We start from the raw sequence: 21,781 nt of genomic DNA, 5'->3' as shown, positions 1-21,781 counted from the left end.
GTATCTGCTAAACAACTGGGGTATGTAATCGAACCCCTTATTGTCTTTTGATTTTCTCTTTGTTTTCCATTTTGATTCACTGATAACCAATAAAACTGGTTATAAAAAAATCAAGGAGATGGATTTCGACCAGAGAGCGAAATTCTACTAGGCCTAGATATTGAGGCCCTCTACACCAACATTCCACAGAGGAAAACTGTACAGGTACTTGAAGAGATCCTTTTTGAGAAGTGGAGGTACCAAACCCCACAAGCTTTCATCTCGAATATGGCAGAAATAGCGCTGCAAATAAACTTTTTTGAGTTCGATGGCACCCTGTACCTGCAGACCCAATGGACCTCGATGGGCAGTACTTTCACCCCGAGCCTGGCGGGTCTGTACGTGCAGGCTTTCGAAAGAACTGAGATGTACAATCCTCAATGCCCTAGGGCGGATAACAACAGACTATGACGTTGATATATTAACAACGTCCTGGTGATATGGAAGGGAGACTCGCAATCAGTCATCCACTTCCTGGATTGGCTTAACAACAGGAACCTCCTGCTCAACTTCACGTCCACAGTGATTAAGACTGGGTTACCCTTTTTGGATCTAGTGATAGAACCCAAAGGACGGAAACTACATACCAGGGTTTATCATAAACCTACTAACAAAAATTCCCTACTAGCTTACAACAGCTTTCATCCCATATCCCTCAGACACAACTTGCCCGTGGGTCAATTCTACAGAGAGAACTAGTTTTAAGGCGAGGCAACACGCCTCACCAAAAAGCTCACCCAAAGGGGTTATCCTGACATACTATTGCAAGAGCCAGGAAGAGAGCGACAAATGCCAATAGGGAGAACCTTTTGGAGAAGACCAGTAGACCACAAACAGATAAACCTGTGTGTGTCACTACCTTCAATATGGCTTTCCATCAGATGAAAAAAGCGGTACTGAAGCATTGGCGAATAATTAATTCAATGCTATGAATTTAGCTAGACCTCTGTTTTCCTTTAAAAGGAGCGCAAACCTCAAAGACCTCTTGGTGCACACCAGACCAACTACACCGCAGCAGAGAAGGACCGCTACGCCAGGAGGCTTACCTCCTCTACAACGGCACTCATGATGTGTATCATGCAGCATGTTTCACGAACAACACTAAAATGATTGATGTGGGACTCACCTATCCTTGGGAACCGAAATCACAAACCAACTGCAACTCTGATTTTGCGAATAACCTAATCACTTGTCCCTATCGCATGCAATATGTGGGCATGACCAGTCACAAGGTGAAGACTCGCATCATGGAACATCGCAGCATGATAAGGTGTCTCAAGTCAAACACGAAGCTTACAGCACACTATGCAGAAAAACACCACACTGTCGATGACCTGAACACAGCTGCGGGAGAAAGGAAGAGGGCACTCCTCCTCAGAGAACAGAAATGGGTTTACCATTTGAAAAGCCACTTGGTGTGTCTTAACAAGAATATTCCGTGGCATTCCCTTAATATGTAGCTGTCCAATAACCACCCCCATGCAGAGACACTGGACAAAGAGTCATTTTGTGATTTGCTGGCCCTCTCTAACAACATTCCTGCACCCTAGGACGGGTAGCTCCCATTAAAAGAGATATATAGATAAGGTTGTACAACATTTGCCAATGCCCCCTATTATATATTTTTTGTCCTGCATCTTTAAAAGCGACGATGATGGGTTGCCCTGACAACAGGACACTCTGCACCTCCCACTGGAGCCACTAGCACCATACGCGTCATTATGACGGTGCACCACATTACCAAAATATCCCAGGGGGTCCGGGCTTCACGGAAACCTCATGAAACTGCTGGGTTGCCCTGACAACAGGACACCGTGCACCATCCACCAGAATCCCTGTCTACGTGCATGTCACCACGGCATAGCAACATGTGACCAGAAGCCTGTAGGACGGACCAAGCTTCACGAAAACTTCATCACTGACTCGCCGCTCTCCCTGACATCTACATGGTGAGAGCAGACGAGCAGTCCAGAGGAGCACCCACCTTGATGTAGTAAGGAGTTTGGGTGCAGTGGGGCACACTCGATGGGCTCAACACCAGTAACGGTAGCATGGAAGGGGGTTCTTGTTCTTCTAATGGGCCATAAGACAGGGATCTTGTGCCCGAGGTGGTAACTGCTACTACTATTTGGACTACATGGATCCAACCACTGCACAACGCAAATATTGATCTAGCCATAATATTGGTGATCCAATATGATTAGCAGTGCAGATCTTAGAGGCCGCATATCGCCGCATGTTTTAAGATGATTGCGGCTGCAACTATATCTCAGGTGACATTCTTTCCCCTGACAACCCTATTCAGTTGTTCACAAACCATAACCCTTGATACCAATATAAGATGATATTGTCACCATTAACTACGACGATGTTGTTCTTTTACTTTCAACTGTTTTCCCTCAGAGTGTGACTACAAGGGGTCTCTCCTTGCCTCTTGCCAATTTTTAACATGGTGTAGCGGTAAACTCGGTAAGTGAGAAAGTACTGAGTGTCTATATGTTTGGTTTGGTATGAGTATTAAGTGTGATGCATACGTCGCTGAGATCTACACCTACTCTTTGGATAGGAAAAATGAATTCTTTATTACGAGCAACTGGCTTGATTTCTAAATTTAGGAGGACACCTATGATGATTTACCCGTGTCTATGGTGGATTGTGTTTTTGATAGATCACTGTAACACATAGAACCGTGGGGTAAAACCTTTTTTAACAACCCCTTTGTGCTTGTGTCTCTTGCCCCCCGTTTCCCATGTAGTATATCAACAGAGTACTGTTGAGGTAATACCTCGGTACCTGAACAAGGAGTTCTGACACCCGAGGTGAGAGAGATGCACAGATAATCTGGGACTGGCAGAGTCCTGAAGAAGGCCGGTGTTACCCCAAACATAGGGGAACATATATACGGCTGAAACATGTTGACGATTTGGCAGTAAGGAGAGGAGTAAGGAGCGCATTACATCTCCCAAGCACCACCATCCTTCATGTTTTTAATCCTGGCCGGAGGGTCCAGGAATAAAGTATAGGCACAGCGACACCTCTGAGCTAGTTTTAATCTATACTGCACTTTCACTTCTGGTGATCCCAGTCAAATCATTTGATTCTCTTTTGTGTTTTGTTTGTCATCCCCTACGCTAATGCTCCACACCAGGCGTTGGCTGCGCAGGGGTGTTTTCTAGCAGCCCTATGATGAAGCATGTCACACATCTGTGTGAGTGAGGGCGGTGTTAAGACACACAGCAGGTGCCACTACAACACACATACAGATTTGTATTATTCCCTACTCATTCTGGTGTATAAAAATTTGTAGGGGGCACCATAGGTGCCTCCCAGTGCCCACATTGGCGGGCCAGGGTGGAAAAGGGGGTCACTACAGGCCTCCAATTTCCTTTTCCGCTAGCCTTCCCATGGCAGGTGAACTACCATGAAAGGGCTGGCGGGGAGGGACATGGTAATCCCTATTGACGTGCCTGGTAGTCACTGTCAACATTGCAGGGATTGTGAGTCCTTCCGCAGCACCAATGGGCTCAAGTAGCCCGTCGGATGCGTGGCGGTCGATGTTCCCGATGGCCATCACACCACCCGCCATCCTAATCTGGTGGCTGTGAAGGTGGTTCCGATGGTGGTGAGACCGCTATCGCAATCAGGCCGAAAGTATCTAGGAATCATAAAAAACCTGAAAAAGTGTTTTAAAAACAGACGCACTCCAGCAAACTCGAAAAAAAGGAAATTAAAATAAAAGGTATTGGGGTATTATAACCCAAAAATGGTTTCCTTAAATTAAAATTAAAAAAAAAAAAAATTCTCCCATTGCGAATAGGACACATTTGTAGACAAAAACCTGTAAAGTAAATGAAAATACCTACCCTAAAAATATGTTGCATTCCCAAAAATACATACAGATAACAGTTAATCATCAAAATGTAACTAACATAACACAATTTAACATAGCATTACATTACTTTAAAGTGTACGAAAAGCCAAAATTCCACCAGCAACACTAAAACTAACTTTTAAACCTCTCATCTAAACCCCCTAAACCCCAACCCATTATAAAATTCTTTAAAAATCACTTACCTGTTCTGATGAACAGCAACACCTTACAGCAAAGCTGGTTCCAGGAAAGTAGACTAAAAATAACACAAATAGATTACAAAATAGAAGGTAGCGGTAAAAAAAATGGTCTTTAAATTAAAGTAAAACAAAGATTCTCTCTACATAGAAATGAGTAGGAAATATTGTAAAAATGTTGAATAAATGTTTTGAAAATGTAAAAACATATATATATATATATATATATATATATATATATATATATATATATCCAAAAACAGATCCCAGTAAGGACAAGAGGCTGTCAGTCGGGGCGGTCCGTGCATGGGTTACCGAGAGCCCCATATAATAATCAGCAGTCACAGGGCACAGCTATGTGCACCTGCTTTGCCCCCAGCTATGCTAATTTAGTCATGGGCTGGTGGGAGGAGAAGATGGCAGAACAACTGGAGGAATTTTCCAGCTCTGTCCTGTGGCTGCTGTATTTTGATGACATCTTTTTTATTTGAAATGGTGATGTTGACTCTGCGTGCTTCAAGTTCACATCCGTACCAGTTGGTGTACAGCATTCCATATGGTGAGCTATTGCATCCAAGCGTAACTGCAGAACTAAGGTTGGCTATCATAGGGAAAATGAAATCATGTGCCAACGTTTCAGGGAGAGAGGTTACAATGCTAAAACTATATCTGAAGCATGCAATAGAGTAGAGGATGTTACTAGAAATCAACTTTTACATCCTGTTAAGCGGAAGATTGATAGTGACACTTTGAGGTTTGTTACGACCTTTTTGGGTCAGGCACAGGATGTACGCCAGATACTTAAAAAACACTGGCATATTCTTTTGTCGGATGGGAACTTGCAGAAATATTTGAAAAGCTACCCTCAGATTACGTTCAAGAAAAATCGCTCATTGTGAGATGAATTAGGCCATTACACAGTGACCAGCAACACCAGACCAACGCGTATTGATCGTCCCAGATTTTTTTATTTTTAAACAGATTTTATTAAAGATTGCATACAATACGCACAGCTCTGTACCCCAGAGGCATCTGCAAGTCAATTAGGGCACCACAATAAGATTGCAATCCAATTTTCAAAAAGGAGAGATACAACTGGCATGAACAGTAAAATGCCAAAAAAACACCCCCCCTCCCTCAAAGCCCCCCGGCGCCCCCTCTCCCCAGAGCACCACCCCTCACCCAGTCGCACGGTCACCAACCCACGTCTCCGGTTCATCACAAGTATACTAATCAATAAGCGTGCACCTGTCTTCGTAGCCCCATCAAAATTCGCTCGGCATGTCCTGATCCACCGGGGGCTCGAGCCACAGGCCCCTGAAGTCAGCCCAACGCTCCCAAATTTTATAATGTTTTCGTGGGCATCCCCGGGCAACAAATATCGGCTGTTCTAACCCCATGCAAAAGTCGAGCCCACTTTTCCATGCAACAATGGAGAGGGCTCGTGTATCCTTCCAAGCCCTGACCACGTCCCTTTTAGCCAGTGTGAGGCCCAGCAAAAGCAAGTGTCTCTTATAGATGTTGCCCCCACATCTTCCATAACATGTAGTAGACCCAGTTGCGGCGTACGGGGGAGCTCCCATCCCATGACCTCACACAAACAATCCCTCACCCCTTACCAGAACCTATCTAGTGAAGTGCAATTCCACACCGTATGCATAAATGTCCCTACCTCCTGTCCATATCTGAGACAATCTGGGGACGCTATCAGGCCTGCCTGCCACAAACGTTGCCTAGTATAGTACACCCTGTGCAGGTATTTAAACTGGATGAACCGTAGGCACATAGAAATGCTTCTGTAGTGGCGGGGAAACAGTGTATAACCAGGGACTGATATATGCGTGAGATCTTTTTGGTTCCCAGGTCTCCCATGAACACCTTAGCCTCCAGGGGACTGAACTCGGGGAGAGGGTCCAAACCCACCAGGCACGAGGCAAGGGCGTGACGGAATTGAAGATACCTGAAAAATTGCGATCGAGGCATACCAAACTTCTGGCTCAGCTCCTGGAAGGACTTAAGTGTTGCCCCGGACAAGACATCCCCCAGGGTTGATATTCCAATGCTGTCCCATCCCCCAAACCCCTGCAATGCTGCCAATCCAGGCAGTAGACCGTTATGCCAGAGGGAGGTCTCATTCGTCAAAGTGTTCCACCATCCCATACGCCGCAGGGCTTGCCTCCAAATCTGGAACACCGTCTGCGTCTCGGGGGGCAATGTCTTCCAGATCTGTGCCACATAGAGTATGGTGTGGAGCGTGTGGGCACCCATCAGGAAGCGCTCCAGGGCATACGCCGGGTCCCCCCTATCCCCGTACCACCACTCATTTAGCAGTAGCAGGTAGGAGGCTTGGTAGTGGGAAAGAATGTCTGAGGTTGCTATACCATCACAATAGGAGGACAGAAAACACGTAGGCACCGCCAACCGCACTGCGCCACCAGCCCAGAGGAACTGCCCCTGCACCGAGTCCACCTGCCGAAACCATTGGGGTGAGACAGGATATGGATGATTCTGCAATTGATATAGCAGCCTGGGGAGAGCCACAATCTTAAAGATGGCCGATCTGCCGTATATAGTCAATGGCATGCGGGTCCACGTCTTGATATCTGTCCTCACTCACTCCCAAACCGGTGCCACATTCCTCTCCCAGGATATGGTGGGCATCGCGGAGAGGAAGACCCCCAGGTATTTAGCTCCCCCCACCGCTACCTGTCGTGCCGAAGCCCAGTCCCCGGCCACATAGCGTCCCCCCAGCTCCCACAGCGTTGACTTGCGGGGGTTCATGTAGAGCCCAGACGTCTCGCCAAAGATTCTCATGATGTCCATGATGCGGGGTCCCGACCTGTTAATGTCAGTAAGGAAGAACAGGACATCGTCCGCATACAGTGCAATACTATCAGATAAGCCCTGAGCTCACTCAAACCCACACAGTAGTGCGTCCATAAGCACCCACGCAACAAGCGGCTCCATGGCCAAGGGAAATAAATAGGGCAATAGGGGGCAGCCCTGCCTGGTGCCCCGCCCAAGAGGAAAGGTAGAGGACAAAGCCCCTGCCACCCTGACCGAGGCTGTTAGGTCTGTGTACAATAGCCGTATATATGACAAAAAACGTGGGCCAAAGTTAAGCCGCGGCAGGAGGGCAAACAGTTAGACCCAACTCAATGAGTCGAATGCCCTGTCCATATCTGCCAACAGGAGCGCCGCCGGGACCCCCGTGCTCCGGACCGCCACAATGGCCACGTGCGCTCTCCGTATATTGTGCCTGTTTGCCCTCTGGGGCATAAATCCAGCCTGGTCTGGGTGGACAAGGTCCGCTATTAGGGGCAATAACCGGTTGGCCAAGGCTTTGGCCTGTATTTTGGCCTCAATGTTGAGCAAAGAAATAGGACGGTACGATGCGTGCTGTTCTGGGGGCCGGCCCGGTTTATGGAAGACGACCACTTCTGCATGCCTCCAATCCGAAGGGAGACTACCTCGCTCCCTGGCCTCTTCCACCGCCGCTCTATAATGGACCCCGAGCTGTAAGTGGAACTTTCTATAAAATTCGCTAGGGAACCCATTGGGTCCAGGGGCCTTACCAGTGTTAAGTTCGCCCAATGCTGTACCCAGCTCCTCCTCTGTCAGTGGGAGCTCCAGACGCTCCTGTGCCTCGTCTGAGACCGCGCGGGAAGGCAAGTCCACCAGAAATGTGTCCATCACATCCGCAGGGAGACATTCATTGGGGGCATAGAGATCCGTGTAGTAAGCCACAAAACCTTCGGCCAACTCCATCGGAACAGTGATTGGGGACCCCTCATTATCCAGGATTCCCGGTAGGGCCTGAGCCTGAAACGTTCCCTGGCACAGTCGGTGTAGCATTGTCCCCGATTTGTTCCCCCACTGGTAGATCCTGCTGCGCGTCGCGAGCCATCTCTGTTTCGCTTCATCCATCAACATGGATTCATATGACTGATGAGCTAAGAGGAGCCTCCCCACCGCCCGCATCCCGCCTTCCACACTACCCTGGAGCTCCAATGCCGCAATTTCAGCCTCGGCTCGCACCAAGTCTGCCCTGCGTTTCCTTTTGGCAGCTGCACACCAGGCTATGTCGACCTCCGTAGCGTTGGTTTCATGGCCTCCCACAAGGTGCCGACCTGCGCCACTGACCCTACATTGTCAGGCAGAAAGTGGGCGATAGCCTCACCCATATGTCTCTGATAGTCCGGCATCTGTAGGCGCCACACATGATAGACACCATCTAAACGCCCGCCGCCCCTTATCCATACAAACATCTATGGTAATAGGTGAATGGTCTGAGAGCCCACGGGGCAGGATATCAGCAGCCACGACCCTGGAGGTCGCTGTCCCGGGGACGAATATGTAATCAAGTCTAGAAAAGGATTTGTGTACAGCAGAGAGGTACGTGTATCCCTGGGTGTGACCATGAAGATGTCGCCATGTGTCTACCCAATTGAGCCCCCGTGCAATGTCAATCAATTTTTTTGAAGGGCCCACCACCCGTCCGCCCCCTGGTCGAAACCTGTCAACTAGGCTGTCCATTACGTCGTTTCAATCACCCCCAACAATCGCTAGTGCTTCCGGAATATCCGCCCACACTGCGAATAACTTTTCAACCAGGGACCACTGCAAAGGAGGCGGGCATATACACTACCAAGGACCAGGGATTCCCCTCCAACCACACCCCTAATAATGATATAGCGACCTTGTGTATCTACCCATTGAGCTGAGTGGACATAGGGGATTCTGCGGTGCACCAGGATTGCAACTCCCCTAGAGCCCCTATTAAAGCCTGCATGATACACCTGTTGGTAGCCATAGGGTTATAAACACAGTGTCTTAGTGCCAAGTCGGTGGGTTTCCTATAGAATCAGCACATATGCACCAGCTCTCTTCGCCTGCTGCAACACCGCCCCCCTCTTAACCATGTCCAGAACTTCCCAACACCTATTCAACCCCCTTCAACCAACCCTCAAATTGGGGAACGACCCGTCCGATCATCCCTCCCTCCACCCCAGTGACCCGACAGTCACATATTGAAACGTCAATCTGCTCTACAAATGTCTTTCACCCTCACAGTTGGGAACCTTCTGCATCCTAAGACACGGTACACTGAGCAGTATGGCAATTGCAGTACTCCTGAGGTTTGTCCGCCTGAGCCCTCAGGTACCCTTCCCCTGACTCCCAGCAGCTCCTTTCCCTTTCTCCGATGCACTACCCGACGTAGATCGCTGCCTGGACCTGGACCTCCAATTATCGTTCCGCCGTGCCCCCCGGGAGGGCCCTGCCTGTGACCCACTCTGAAAGGAATAGGAATCCAGCACCATTTGAACACCTCCTCAAGGGTTTCAAAGAAGTGAGTGTGGGACTGGAACACGACCCGAAGGCGGGCCGGATAGAGCAAGGCGTAGGGCAGCTTCAGTTCTCTCAGCCAAGCCTTGGCCGCTGTAAGTGATTGCCGTTGTTGTTGTACCATACGGGTATAATCATCGAAGATCAGGATACGCTGATTCTCGTATAACAATGGTTCCTTTGCTCTGGCCAGACGCAGGATAATGTCCCTATCATGATAATTTAACAATTTGGCTATTACGGGCAGAGGACGTGCCCCTGCCGGCGGTTTTTGTATGAGGGCCCAATGCGCCCGCTCAATTACAAAGCATCTAGACAGAGAGTTAGGAGGGAGCCAGTTCTCCAGCCACTGTGCCAAGAAGCCCTCCATGTTGCCCTTCTCACATCCCTCTGGCAGTCCAACAAAGCGCAGGTTGTTTGGCCTGGCACGCCCCTCCGCATCCTCCACTTGGAGCGCCAGGCCCTTATGGACGGACTCCATGCTGGTCACCTTACGCTTGAGGGTCACGATGTCATCCTCCACCCCGGAGATGCGTGTCTCAGCCTCTGTGATTGCGGACACCGCATTCCGCAGGTCCTGGCGCAGCAATGTGACATCGGACCCCACCGCCCCAATCTTCCTCCTCCAACATGTCCCACGACTGGGTTATGGCCACCATGAGGGCCGCATTATCCGGTCCAGAGTCCTGATGACCGCCCGACGCCCTGCACCTCCACTGGGCCCCGTAAACTTATCTATCAGGCCTTGCTTGGGGGGCCCCCACTGCCTCCACCTCGCGTCATGGCTACCAGGAGGCTGCCTCTCAGGGTCCCGTCGTCAAGTTCGCCTACGGCCTTGCCTGCAGCACCGCCCGAACCACCGCCGTGGCCCGATCCAGCCGCCGAAGCACCACTCGGGGGCCCCTCCGCTGATGTACACCCCAAATGTGGCCCTAGTCCGTGCCTCCCTAGATATGGGCAGCACACTCCTTCCAGGCTCCAGATGACAGCCCCGCCAGATAGTTGTACCCCCTTGGCCCCACTATGCAATTAGGGCCTATTTCGTGCCAGCTGGCCACGCACCAGATCAGCCCCCTTGTCGGCCACAGGTTCCAGGGCTGGGTCGGATTTCATTGGGGCCCCAACATATTATCCACAACCTCTGCGGACCGATCCAACCGCCGCCAGACTGGCCTCGGACCCCTTCCGGCTGCGTGGTCCCACAGGGACCCCCCGCTCACCCCCACTCAGGGATCACCACACTCCTCCTTACTGTCCAGGCCACCAGGCCGAAGTCATCAGGGGAGGCCCGCCTCTAGGCTGAGGGCCGGGAGCTGCCTCCGGGAAGCACTCCAAACTTGAGCCCCCTGCTTCACCGGCTGGGCTAGGCCCCACAGCCCTGCTGCCTTGCCAGGACCGGGAGCCAGCCAGCCTCATCAGGATCTCCTTGACGTCGGGGGCTCCAGGGACTTCAATCAGGCCCACCAAATATCGCCGCAGATCCCTTCTGGCCCGGGGCCGGCTCCTCTCGCCGTGCGCCCTCCACTCCGCTTCACGCCTGCAACCGGGACTCATGGAAATTGAGGTCCCCGGCTTCATCAGGCCGCACAGGCCCCACTCCTTCTGGCCCCTGTTACCGGTCCCCCAGCGCACCAATTTGCCCAAGACTGCTCCGGAGGGGTGCCGCCAGGGTCCGACTCAGGATTCTCCCCTCCGGGTCGCACTGGAACCGGGAGGGATGATAATTATGCGGATGACTTGCTGGCGGGGCCGGAGCTCCGTTAAGCTGCGTCCGCCATGATGGCTTCCTCCTTCTAAACCCCGGTCGTCCCGGATTTTGGTGTTGCAAGAAATGCAAAGCATGCAGTAATAGTAGTGACTGTACCACTCTCTCAATATTCTAGCACGAGCAGGGAATTTGTGATCAAGAAAAACTTAACCTGTAACAAAATGTACTGTGTCTATGCTCTGATTTGTCCTTGCAATAACGCATATATAGGTAGCACCATACATTGTGCAAAGAAAAGAGTGCTTGAACATATTAGGGCTATTTGCCACAACAACAGGCAGTACCCTGTAGCACGGCACTTCTTTGAGCACCATTACCAAAATGAGAAATATCTTAGAATGGTAGATCTGGATGCAGTGCGGGACAATGTGAGAGGGGGCAATCGGCAACTGCCATTGCGCCAACTCGAATCCAGATACATTATTGATTTGGAAACAAGGACACCTGGGGGTTTAAACTTGAGTGAAGAACTGTCCGTTCACTTACAGAATTAATTTAACTCATGCATAGGATTATTTATATTTTGCTGTTGGTTTCTTTTAATTAATATTATCTTTCACTTTTAGGTATGGGCATTGTCTCTGCTGAATGGGGACAATCATTGTGTCATCAATTCTGTTTATGGACTGACATGTACTGATATTGATAGCACACAGGTTGCAGAATTTGAGCCATTAGTGGGAAAAAATGGTTTAATGAAAAGAAATGTATTTTCCATAGTTATCTTACTATCAGTTACTATATGCCCACTGGGGCGAGATGTTTATAATGATATCGACATACACAGGAGACTGCGTGCGATAAGCTCATGTATTGTAATTTGTGACTTATTTCATTTAGTATCTATACAACATGACAATTACGGCGCAGGTGAGATTTATGATACAAGGCGTATATATTTCAATGCGTATATTTGCACATATTTGCATATCGTATGAGGATGCACTATAATTATCTGCCAGTTTTTATGATGAATTCTTGCTATTACATATATTTTTGTTCTTGCGTATGAAATGTTGTTATATATTGAAGAATTTAACACTCTATGCACTTTATTGAGGAATTGTACAATTACAAGATGGCCGCCCTGTTTGCACTATACTTCGTACATACTTGTGTTAAACCTCTTGTCCTCTTTCTATGTTGTATGGCACAGTTAAAATGGCAGCTATGATATTGATTTGCTTCAAGCGTGATCAAGGTGAAATCTGAAACTCGTTGTGTATGCCGCCATTAAATATATTTCCTGCATTATACTGGGCATCTGTGTCTTCTCGTGTGTTTTATATATATATTCACTCTACAAAGGTTTCCCTGCAATGGAAGGCACTCCGACACTGCTCGCAGGCACACCCTTTATTGGTACAAGGGGAGTATTAACGAACTTCTTCTTCAGAGGCAAGGATGCGCTGGCATTTCACGTTTCATGAACCTGCTACTAATTGATATTTAATGGTCCGCCCTGAATGAGCCACTCCTTTGCTCAAAGAAAAGGATCCTGGGTGTAAATATACCAGGAAACCCGGCCTTAATAGACTGCTTGTCACATGGGGAGTGAGGAATTCTGGGCCACGTTGTCCATGCTGAATTTCATCAGTTCCCACATCATGAACTGCTGCCGATTTCAAGCCCCCAGACGGGCCTCGATGTCCATTCCCAGCTTTTATCCATATCAGTGTCCCCAGAAAAAGATCCAAATGGTACCTGCACCTCCTAGCCCCCTCAGATGGGGTAGCGCACTTCCGACGGCTGGGACTGCCGCAAAAATATTCACGCTACAAAGGTTTCCCTGCAATGGAAGGCACTCCGACACTGCTCCCAGACACACCCTTCATTGGTACAAGGGGAGAATGGGCATTGATTGCTTCAACAGTCCAGCAACAGCCTGAAGCCTGACGCGTTTCGAAGTATTACCAAACTTCTTCTTCAGAGGCAAGGATGTGCTGGCATTTCGCGGTTCGTGGACCTGCTACTAATTGATGTAGAATGGTCCGCTTTGAATGAGCCACTCCTTTGCTCAAAGAAAAGGATCCTGGGTGTAAATGATCCACGAAACCTGGCCTTAATAGACCGCTTGTCATGTGGGGAGTGAAGAATGCTGGGCCACGTAGTCCACGCTGAATTTCATCAGTTCCCCCATCATGAACTGCCCCCGATTTCAAGCCCCCAGATAGGCCTCGATGTCCATTCTCCGCTTTTATCCATAACAGTGTTTCCAGAAAAAGATCCAAATGATACCTCGACCTCCTGTGCCCCTCGGATGGGGTAGTGCTCTTACGACAGTTGAGCCGTTACGAGCTTGCTGCTTATTGGTTGCCAGTGCTGTGAGCGGTTGCAACTAGGAAGTGTTGGCTGCCATTTTGTTTTTCATTGAAGTGAGTAAGGGAAAAAAGGGCAAAAAAAGTAGGAAACAGGAGGGTAGGAACACTGTCCCCTCTGTTGGGTGTTCTATACAGGGGGTGTGAAGCGAAGTATTCACCCCTACCGGTGTGAAAGTGCTGGGCTACGGAAATTAAGTGAGGAAGTGCCTAGAGTGTGATGCTGCTAAGCTGAGCTGGTGCGGGACTCAGGGATTGAAGCCTGAGCCCAAATTGTGTGTCTTATGCTGTGAAGTCTTGTGCCGTGGCCGCTGCACTACACCTGTGGAAGTAGAGTCAGCATGTGTGTATACCTACTATGATGAACTACTGACCTGTACTGGTCTGAAAGTCCTGGGGTACGGACAATATGTGAAGAGTTGTCTAGCGTCTCATGTTGCTAAGCTGAGCTGCTGCCGGACTCAGGAATGAAAGTGTGGGCCCAAACTGTGTGTCATATGCTGTGAAGTCATGTGCTTTGGCTGCTGTACCACATCTGTCCAAGAAGTGTCAGCATGAAGTTATACCTACTCAGAGGAACTTTTGTTTTGAGCATTGTAACTTGTGTATGGTAATTAGAGGGTGTTATACAGGGAGTGTGAAGGTAAATTTGCACATATCAAATCAATTTGGTATTTGTAAAGTGTAAACTACTCACTCCTACGGGTCTGATGGCACTGGGGCGTAAGCTGAGCTGCTGACAGACTCGGGGTAAAGCTGATGAACTACTGATCCCGACCGGTCTGAAAGTGCAGTATACGGAAATTAAGTGAGGTATTGCCTAGAGTGTCATGCTGCTAAATTGAGCTGCTGCTGGACTCTGGGATGAAACCGTGAGCCCAAACTGTGTGTCTTATGCTGTAAAGTCATGTGCTCTGGGCTCTGTGCCACACCTGTCGAACTTGTATATGGTGCTTAGGTGGTGTTGTACATGGAGTGCGAAGGTAAATCAATACGGTATTTGTAAAGCACAAACTACTCACCCCTATGAGTGAGTAGAGCTGGTGATCAAAGCGAGAGCTCTGTGCTGCAAAGTCAGATGGTCTGGCCGCTGCACCACAGCTGTGTGGAGAATACATTTCGAGAGGGTCCTGGAGTCGCCGTTACCTGGCCCTAAAATAGTGAGCCTAAGTTGTCAGTTGTAGGGTGGCTCTAAAAAGAGCCCTTGTGTTCATTAGTTGGAGCTACATATAAGTGTGGATGCACAGCTTCAAGTTAATCAGAAAATCTCGATTTCCCTGATCTTTGAAGTGTACTCCATCACTTCTGTAGATATCAGCCATATCAAAACGTATGTTGTTGTAGATGGACCCCATTCTGTGGTCTGAGGTATGCAGACACAGCTTTGTTGACATTCTTCCTAGATTTTTCAATCTGAGGACAAATTTGTTTTGATCATTTCCACTTCTGTCTTTGGCATATATTGAAATATACAAAGACAGTTTGATGCAAAAGTAACATCAGCTGTCCAAAGGTGTCCTTCATAAGCATTTCCAAACCTATCCCAGTCAATGTGCCTAGGTATTTTCCACCACAGTGCACAATCATGAGGTCAGGATGTTGGAGATACATACAGGTTGTAACCAAAGGCAACAATTGGTACCACTTCAATCCTCTCTGTACAAACCATTTAATGTCAATATTTTGTAAACCTAGGTTTAAGTCAATACATCTCTGTTCTACATACCTCTTGCACCAGAATATATAGCTATGTCCTACGATCCACACTAGCATTTTGAAGGTATGGCTGGAAGGTATGGAAAGATGTCTGTAGCTCATTCAGTTCCTTTGTAGAATAAGAGAATGTTTAAAGATGGGGAACTACTTTTATTTGCCATACAAAATGATACCTGATGAAAAGCATTGTTTTTTAAAAGTAGTGTGCACATTAGTTTTGGATAAAAGCATCTTTGTGATTGGTTAAGAAAAAGCTGTTTCACCGTGGAGTATATATCATAGGATAACATTTGCTCAACCCAGCCTCACCTGCTTCTTGCATTTGGAAGGCACTGTTCGTAATTAAAACAATTTTGAACTTTTAACTTGCACGTGCCGTTAAATGTTCGAGAAAATGTTGCACAAAAATATCGTTAGGTTTAAAAAATGTATGAACTTTTAACCTGCACGTGTTGCAGAATTTTATAGAAAGTGTGTTGATAGAATACGTTGCACTGCTGACTTCTATGTGTCGTTGAATACGAAATCTGTTTATATGGAAAATTAAAAAGAAACTAATAGAGAGAAGTTTTGAAACCTAAAACATTCAAGGAACTATTCTAATTTGTTCTTCAGATGTATTTATGTGTGGAGGAACAAAATTATAGACACAACAGCACCAGGAACAGGAAGAAGCAGGTAGTGGGCGGACGGGAGAGATGGGCACAGTTAAGTGCAGCCCAAGTATAGACAAACAATGGCCAAAATGGAGCACACCAACAAGGAGCACAAGTCACACAACCCGCCAACATCACACCACTGAACGAGCATAGAAGTGAAAATCGTGCTGCATTTATACAGGATCTGTACAAAGGCCGTTTGTGGGTTATGTGGGATGTCTGCGAACGTGGTCATCATGGATGAGATGACCAGTACAAGGCACATGGGCGGCTCCCATGATCCCCCACACTTTTGTACGGTGCACTGTTGTATCCCGTGCACTTGTACAGCACAACATTGTAATGCCTATTCGGGCATGTCCTGCTGCATTCCAACTACACCGTGACAGTGCCGTTTGGTGGTGGTGCATGCCCCTTTACAACATCGACTGCTGTGGCCCTTGTGGCAGGCCACACCAGAACACAGAGACACACTTACCACACTTCCTGTATACGGACATGTCTGAGACACCCCGTTCCCCTTGCCGGATAGGCACACCCCTGCACTGACCTGTGTACGCCGGGCCAGCACACACCGGTTTTTCATGCAGGAGAATGCGTGCATTGCTACATGTCCAGGGTCACTGCCAACGCTGAGGTGACAGTACACTGTGAAGTTGCAGGGCCAGTGCCTATCATGCTAACGCAATGACCACAGGGACATACTTGCTCAGATGAGGGTTTGGAGGGCATTGGCGGTCCTGGGGTTGTTGCGATGAGCCTTGTGGCCCTCATGGGTATCCCTGTATCATGCTCATTGACTCTATGGCACCTGTGGGTGTTCTGGTGGGGCTCTTGGCTGTGTTCCCTTTCATGCTGCAGGGAGTCGTCCTGCTTAACCAGCAGAAAGCAGGTGTAAAATCCTTGGTGTTAACGTGGCTTATCGCTGGGATTTGTTTCGCATTGCAGTTGTTGTGTAAGTTGTGATGTGATTTTTTCGTGTGCAGAACAATATACGAACTGAGCAGTGTATCCCGTCAAGATCCAACACCTGACGCACTATTCCCAATTAATATAAATACAATGAGATTTCTTTATTGATTTTGTGTGTACACTGTAAGTGCAGCCAATACCTCAGTGCAATTCAATACAGGATTTTAGTATTTAGAATAAATCTCAAAGGTGCACCGCATGTCTTTTTGCATGGGCACAGCTAGTCTGCATTTCATTATCAGCACTTTCATGCAAGTAAAGTTGAGATAAATCTAACACACTATTCAGAAGTTGGTGCAAACTGCAGACATCACCAGTATTCCCGTAATATAATAAGTACCCCACAATTTAGGACCATTGTGGACACCATCAAATAACAGTAATAAGAACAAGAAAGAGTCACACAGCAGTTAAGAAAACAACCACAAATGTTACTAATTTTTTTCAAACTTAATTTTTTTATAAACATATATATATATAAACGATAAACTATTTTCAAACTTTATTGTTTTATTAACATATATATATATATATATATGAATGATAAACTAATAAACACAATTTAACAGAAATAATACAAAACAACAAGGCAGAACACTCCTGTGGGGACCATGGATGTCGACGACAGAGCCTGGAAAATAAACAACAAAATAAGGATGTGTGTAATGTGCATATCAAAGGAGTGAGTCACAGAAAACGGATAAGGAAAAAAAAAGTCAGAATGAAAAAGAGAGGGAAGTAAAGAAAGTACGTGAGAAAGGGAGAAGGAAGAGATAGATAGAAGGAAAGCAATGAAGAGAGGGCGAGAGATAGTAAAAAGAGGGGGAGGAGAGAGAGAGAGAGAGAGACACTGTCGCCTCTGCGCATCCATGAGCAAATATTTACCTGGTGCCAGCGGAGTGTGCTGCAGTGGGCACTCCAGGTGCCCGTCAAAACTCCACCGATCTCAGAGGTGTTGCTGAGTCCTGAGTCCTGAATGGCGAGACCACATCAGCTTCTCCACCAATCTCACAAATGTTGCTGAGTCCTGAGTCTTGAATGGCGGAGACCACATCATGTTCTCCGCGGCCCGGCAGATCTCACACATGTCGCCGAGTCCTGAGTCATCAATGGCGGAGACCACATCATGTTCTCCACGGCCCGGCATATCTCACACATATCGCTGAGTCCTGAGTCATCACTGGGGGAGACCACTTCAACTTCTCCACTGCCCGGCAGATCTCACATATGTTGCTGAGTCCTGAGACATCAATTGCGGAGACCACATCAGCTTTTGGTGCCGCTAAGCCTGTTGAACCCAAGTCCGGGCCACGTATTGGTAGGCCCCTGATGGCCACATGAGTTTTGGGTGGCACTAACCCTGTGCATCTGAAGTCCGCGCCAAGTTGATGGTAGACCCCTGACGGCCATACAGATCAGGGTGTGAGTAACCTTCTGCGCAACATTTCATGGTCTCTTTATGATTGAGACTTGTGGAGCATCCACCATCCCGTCAGCACCGGCAATAAAGGATGTGACGTTATTGATCTATTATATTTGCGTGGTCACATGGCCTGTGATGCATGTGGTGGATGGGTGTGGTGTGTGTGCAAATCTGCCCTCAGGGAGTCGCTGTGAGATGTTGCGAACTAGACCACTGACCTTCACAGCAATAGCGAGTATGCCTGTGACAGGTAGCTATGTGGGGCCAACGTCGGAACGTAATCGGAGTGGCGTGGTGTGGCGTGGCGTATGACGGAACAGGGCAGGGATAGCTACAATGATGCAGACGGCTCGTAGTACTGCATCTGTGAGTCAAGCGGACGGCCCGCAGCTGTCCCTCTGCCAGCCTGGGGGCGAACTGTTCATAACTCACACTACATAAGAATTGAAGAATCATTTTGTTATTCAGTCCATCAGCTGGCATCTGTCCGAGGCATTTGTGAAAACATATCAGAGTTCCTTCTGTGATAGATACCCCTTTGACGCTGCCTCTCCCCACATCAGCAGGTAATGCACCCTCTTCCCACATTACCAACATACCCCCAACAACCTTCTTGGGCCAGAACTGTCTCTGTGCGGTTGGACGAAGAAGAATCTTAGTCATGTATAGGTTTACATATAAAAAAAATTATTTAAAGAAAACAAATAAGACTGAAGGGAGTCTGGTGCTGTGGTCGCTGCCACGAAGTTGAGGTCACTGCCATTCAGGACTCGGGACACAGTTACACATGTGGCATCGGCTTGTGTTAAATAGGGTTAGTGGCACCAGTAGCATTGAGACAGTATGAGCCTGTGATGGTTCTTGGTGTGGCTGGCCTCACTGGGAGCAATGTGTCTTGCCTACTGTGTCATGTGTAATCAGGACTCTATCTAAATTGAGAGGCGTGCTGACCGTAGAGTAGGCCAGAGGTAGCAATGAGCAAGGGCCCATAGCCATGTGCATACATTGGTGGCGCCAACGGCCTGCGTACTGCAGGTTCAGTGGCACCACTTGTCGCTGTACCTGCCATATGCAAATACTCCTCACTAATCGAAGGGATTTTGGTTCTGTGGTCGCTGCCCCGAAGTTGGGGTCAATGTCATTAAGGACTCAGGACACAGTTACACATGTGGGATTGGCTTGTGTTGAAGAGGGTTAGAGGGAATACGTGTCGCCAGCCTTGCATATCGAAATATGCCTCACTGATTGAAGGGAGTGTAGTGCTGTGGTCGGTGCCACGGACTTGGGGTCACTGCAATTCAGGACTCAGGACACAGTTACACATGTGGGATCAGCTTGTGTTGAACAGGGTTAGTTGGTAACACGTGTCTAAAATTCAAATTGCAAGCTCTGTGTCGACTGCTAATGAGTGCTCGTTTGTACTTGAAAAGGAATTTGGTGATTGTAGTAAAGCTATAACTGATATAAAAATTTTAAAGAACATAGGATATTAACAGGTATTATGTAGATTTGAGGCCTGTAATAGTTACTTGCTTAGTGGACTCTGTTGTTAAGGAATGAAGAAATAATTTTATTTGTGAGCCCTACTGAGTGCAGTGTAGGCGTACCATGAAAAGATGAAATAAGTATAAAACACACTGATGAAGTGTTGTTTTTTCTGAGTACAATCTTGTTAGAAATTAGCATTTAAAATTGATATTGCGAGCTGTAATGCCTGCAGTGTAGACTGCTATTCGATGTTGGTTTGCACTTGAAGATTAATTTGGTCATTGTAGTAAAGCTATAACTGATATAAAAAAAAGTTCTCGAAGCAAGGATACTAAAAGAATATTATGTTGTATGTAGGACTGTGATAGTTACTTGCCTACAGTGTTGTGTGGCGTTTAGAGCTCCAAGTGAATTTTCCCGATTCATACCCTTATATAGAAACAATTCACATTACCCTTATATAGGCATAGAATTAATCCTTTCCTCCCCCCTCTCTGGACAGCGACAGGTTTAATAGCGCGGGGATGCCTACGGGTCACCAGGCGCTCTAGAAATCGCGAAATAAATAAATAAATAAAATAGAAATCAATACCTTATTTAGGCATAGGCCATGCTACCCAAATACAGGCATGGCTACTTCCACCCACACTAAACCTCACAACGATTTCTTGGAAAATCGGCTTAAGCAGTTAGGGAACTTCCCCTTGCTTGAATATTGATTTGTCCAAGAACTCATGTACTTTGCGAAGAACAACTGTTCCCTGGGGGGTTTTCCCTGACGTTCAAATGCCCAACTTTACGTCAAACAATGGCATTCCTAAACACCTTCAAGGTATAAATATACCTTCAATTGCTATGGCAAACTACGATGGTTCTGAGCAGTTCGACTATCTACTTGCCCGATGCAGCTCGCTACAGCAAGTGCCTAAGGAAGCCGACTCTCCAGCTGACGCACTGATCAGGAGGCTGCCCTTCTCTGGCCGAGAATCCAGCTCCAGTGTTTCCAAGCTCCCCTTGCGGGGTGCTGGGAATTCGAGTCCAGAGACTGAGATACCAGACCTCCTTCATTCTAAACTAAGGTTACGAGCTGATTAGAACCTAGAGAAACCTTGGGTAGATTCTTGGCAAAAACAGCTAAACCTATGCTACACAATACTTACTTCTTCCAGCGTAATAGACTTAGGATAGGTACATTGGGGTAGGCGTATTTAGAAGCATCATTTGAGTATTTTTAGTCAATGTTATTTATGTATGTATTTTTATATGGCTTAGAAACCATACAATGCTATGCTTTTACAGTATTATTTCATAATACTATTCTCGCTGTACGCATTATACTTTGCAGTCTGCTTAACGTTTGTAGCAGTTCACTTCTCTTGTATGAAAAAGAAGACTGTTCAATAAACCTTTTTTTTTTTAAATACCTGTCTCTCTATTTCTCCACAACTCTGTTGAAATGAAGCATGCACGATCGCCTGAGTGAAATACTTATCTATTGTTTCTACGACTCTGAGAGATATATTTCTTATTCTTGGGAAACAAAGTTGTCATGTTTATGCGGTTGTCAGAAACTAATCCCTTCTTGTGAATTCGAGAAAGTTTCTAGTGACCTCTGAGCTAGCTGGCACTCACTATTAAGTTTAGTATATTCCATAGAGGCCTAGTCGACCTCAGTCCTCCGTCTAATCTATAGGATATATTCCAATGCGCAGAGCCTCTTGGGAATATAGGAACTACACTACATGGCACCCAACATTTGGTAAGGCAGTAATTTAACGCTAGATACTAAAGTAACTCAGTCGTGCTTTTCTCAGAGACCCCTTTTTCTGTAAAAACTCCAATAGACGTCTGGAGTGGGTAAAGGGATAATATTCGCCATAGTTGAGTAGCCCAGGTTCCTGTGTTATATAAAAATCATGTAGGATGGGATGAGGATTCTCCTCAACATAAAATTCAGTTAAAAAATCAACCAACTGCACAAAGG

The 21,781-nt window shown here is 47.2% G+C and overlaps 1 protein-coding gene across 1 annotated transcript in view; it reads left to right on the top strand.

Moving 5' to 3' along the window:
- The window catches only part of LOC147726768 (baculoviral IAP repeat-containing protein 1-like), a 1,009,320-nt gene that overhangs the window by 399,452 nt on the left and 588,087 nt on the right, over positions 1 to 21,781 (top strand). The window lies entirely within an intron of this gene.

Source organism: Lissotriton vulgaris, chromosome 3_1 (assembly GCF_964263255.1).
Source record: "Lissotriton vulgaris chromosome 3_1, aLisVul1.2, whole genome shotgun sequence".
Taxonomy (NCBI): domain Eukaryota; kingdom Metazoa; phylum Chordata; class Amphibia; order Caudata; family Salamandridae; genus Lissotriton; species Lissotriton vulgaris.
Note: the sequence above shows the minus strand (reverse complement) of the source record. Positions and strands in the feature narration are given on the sequence as shown.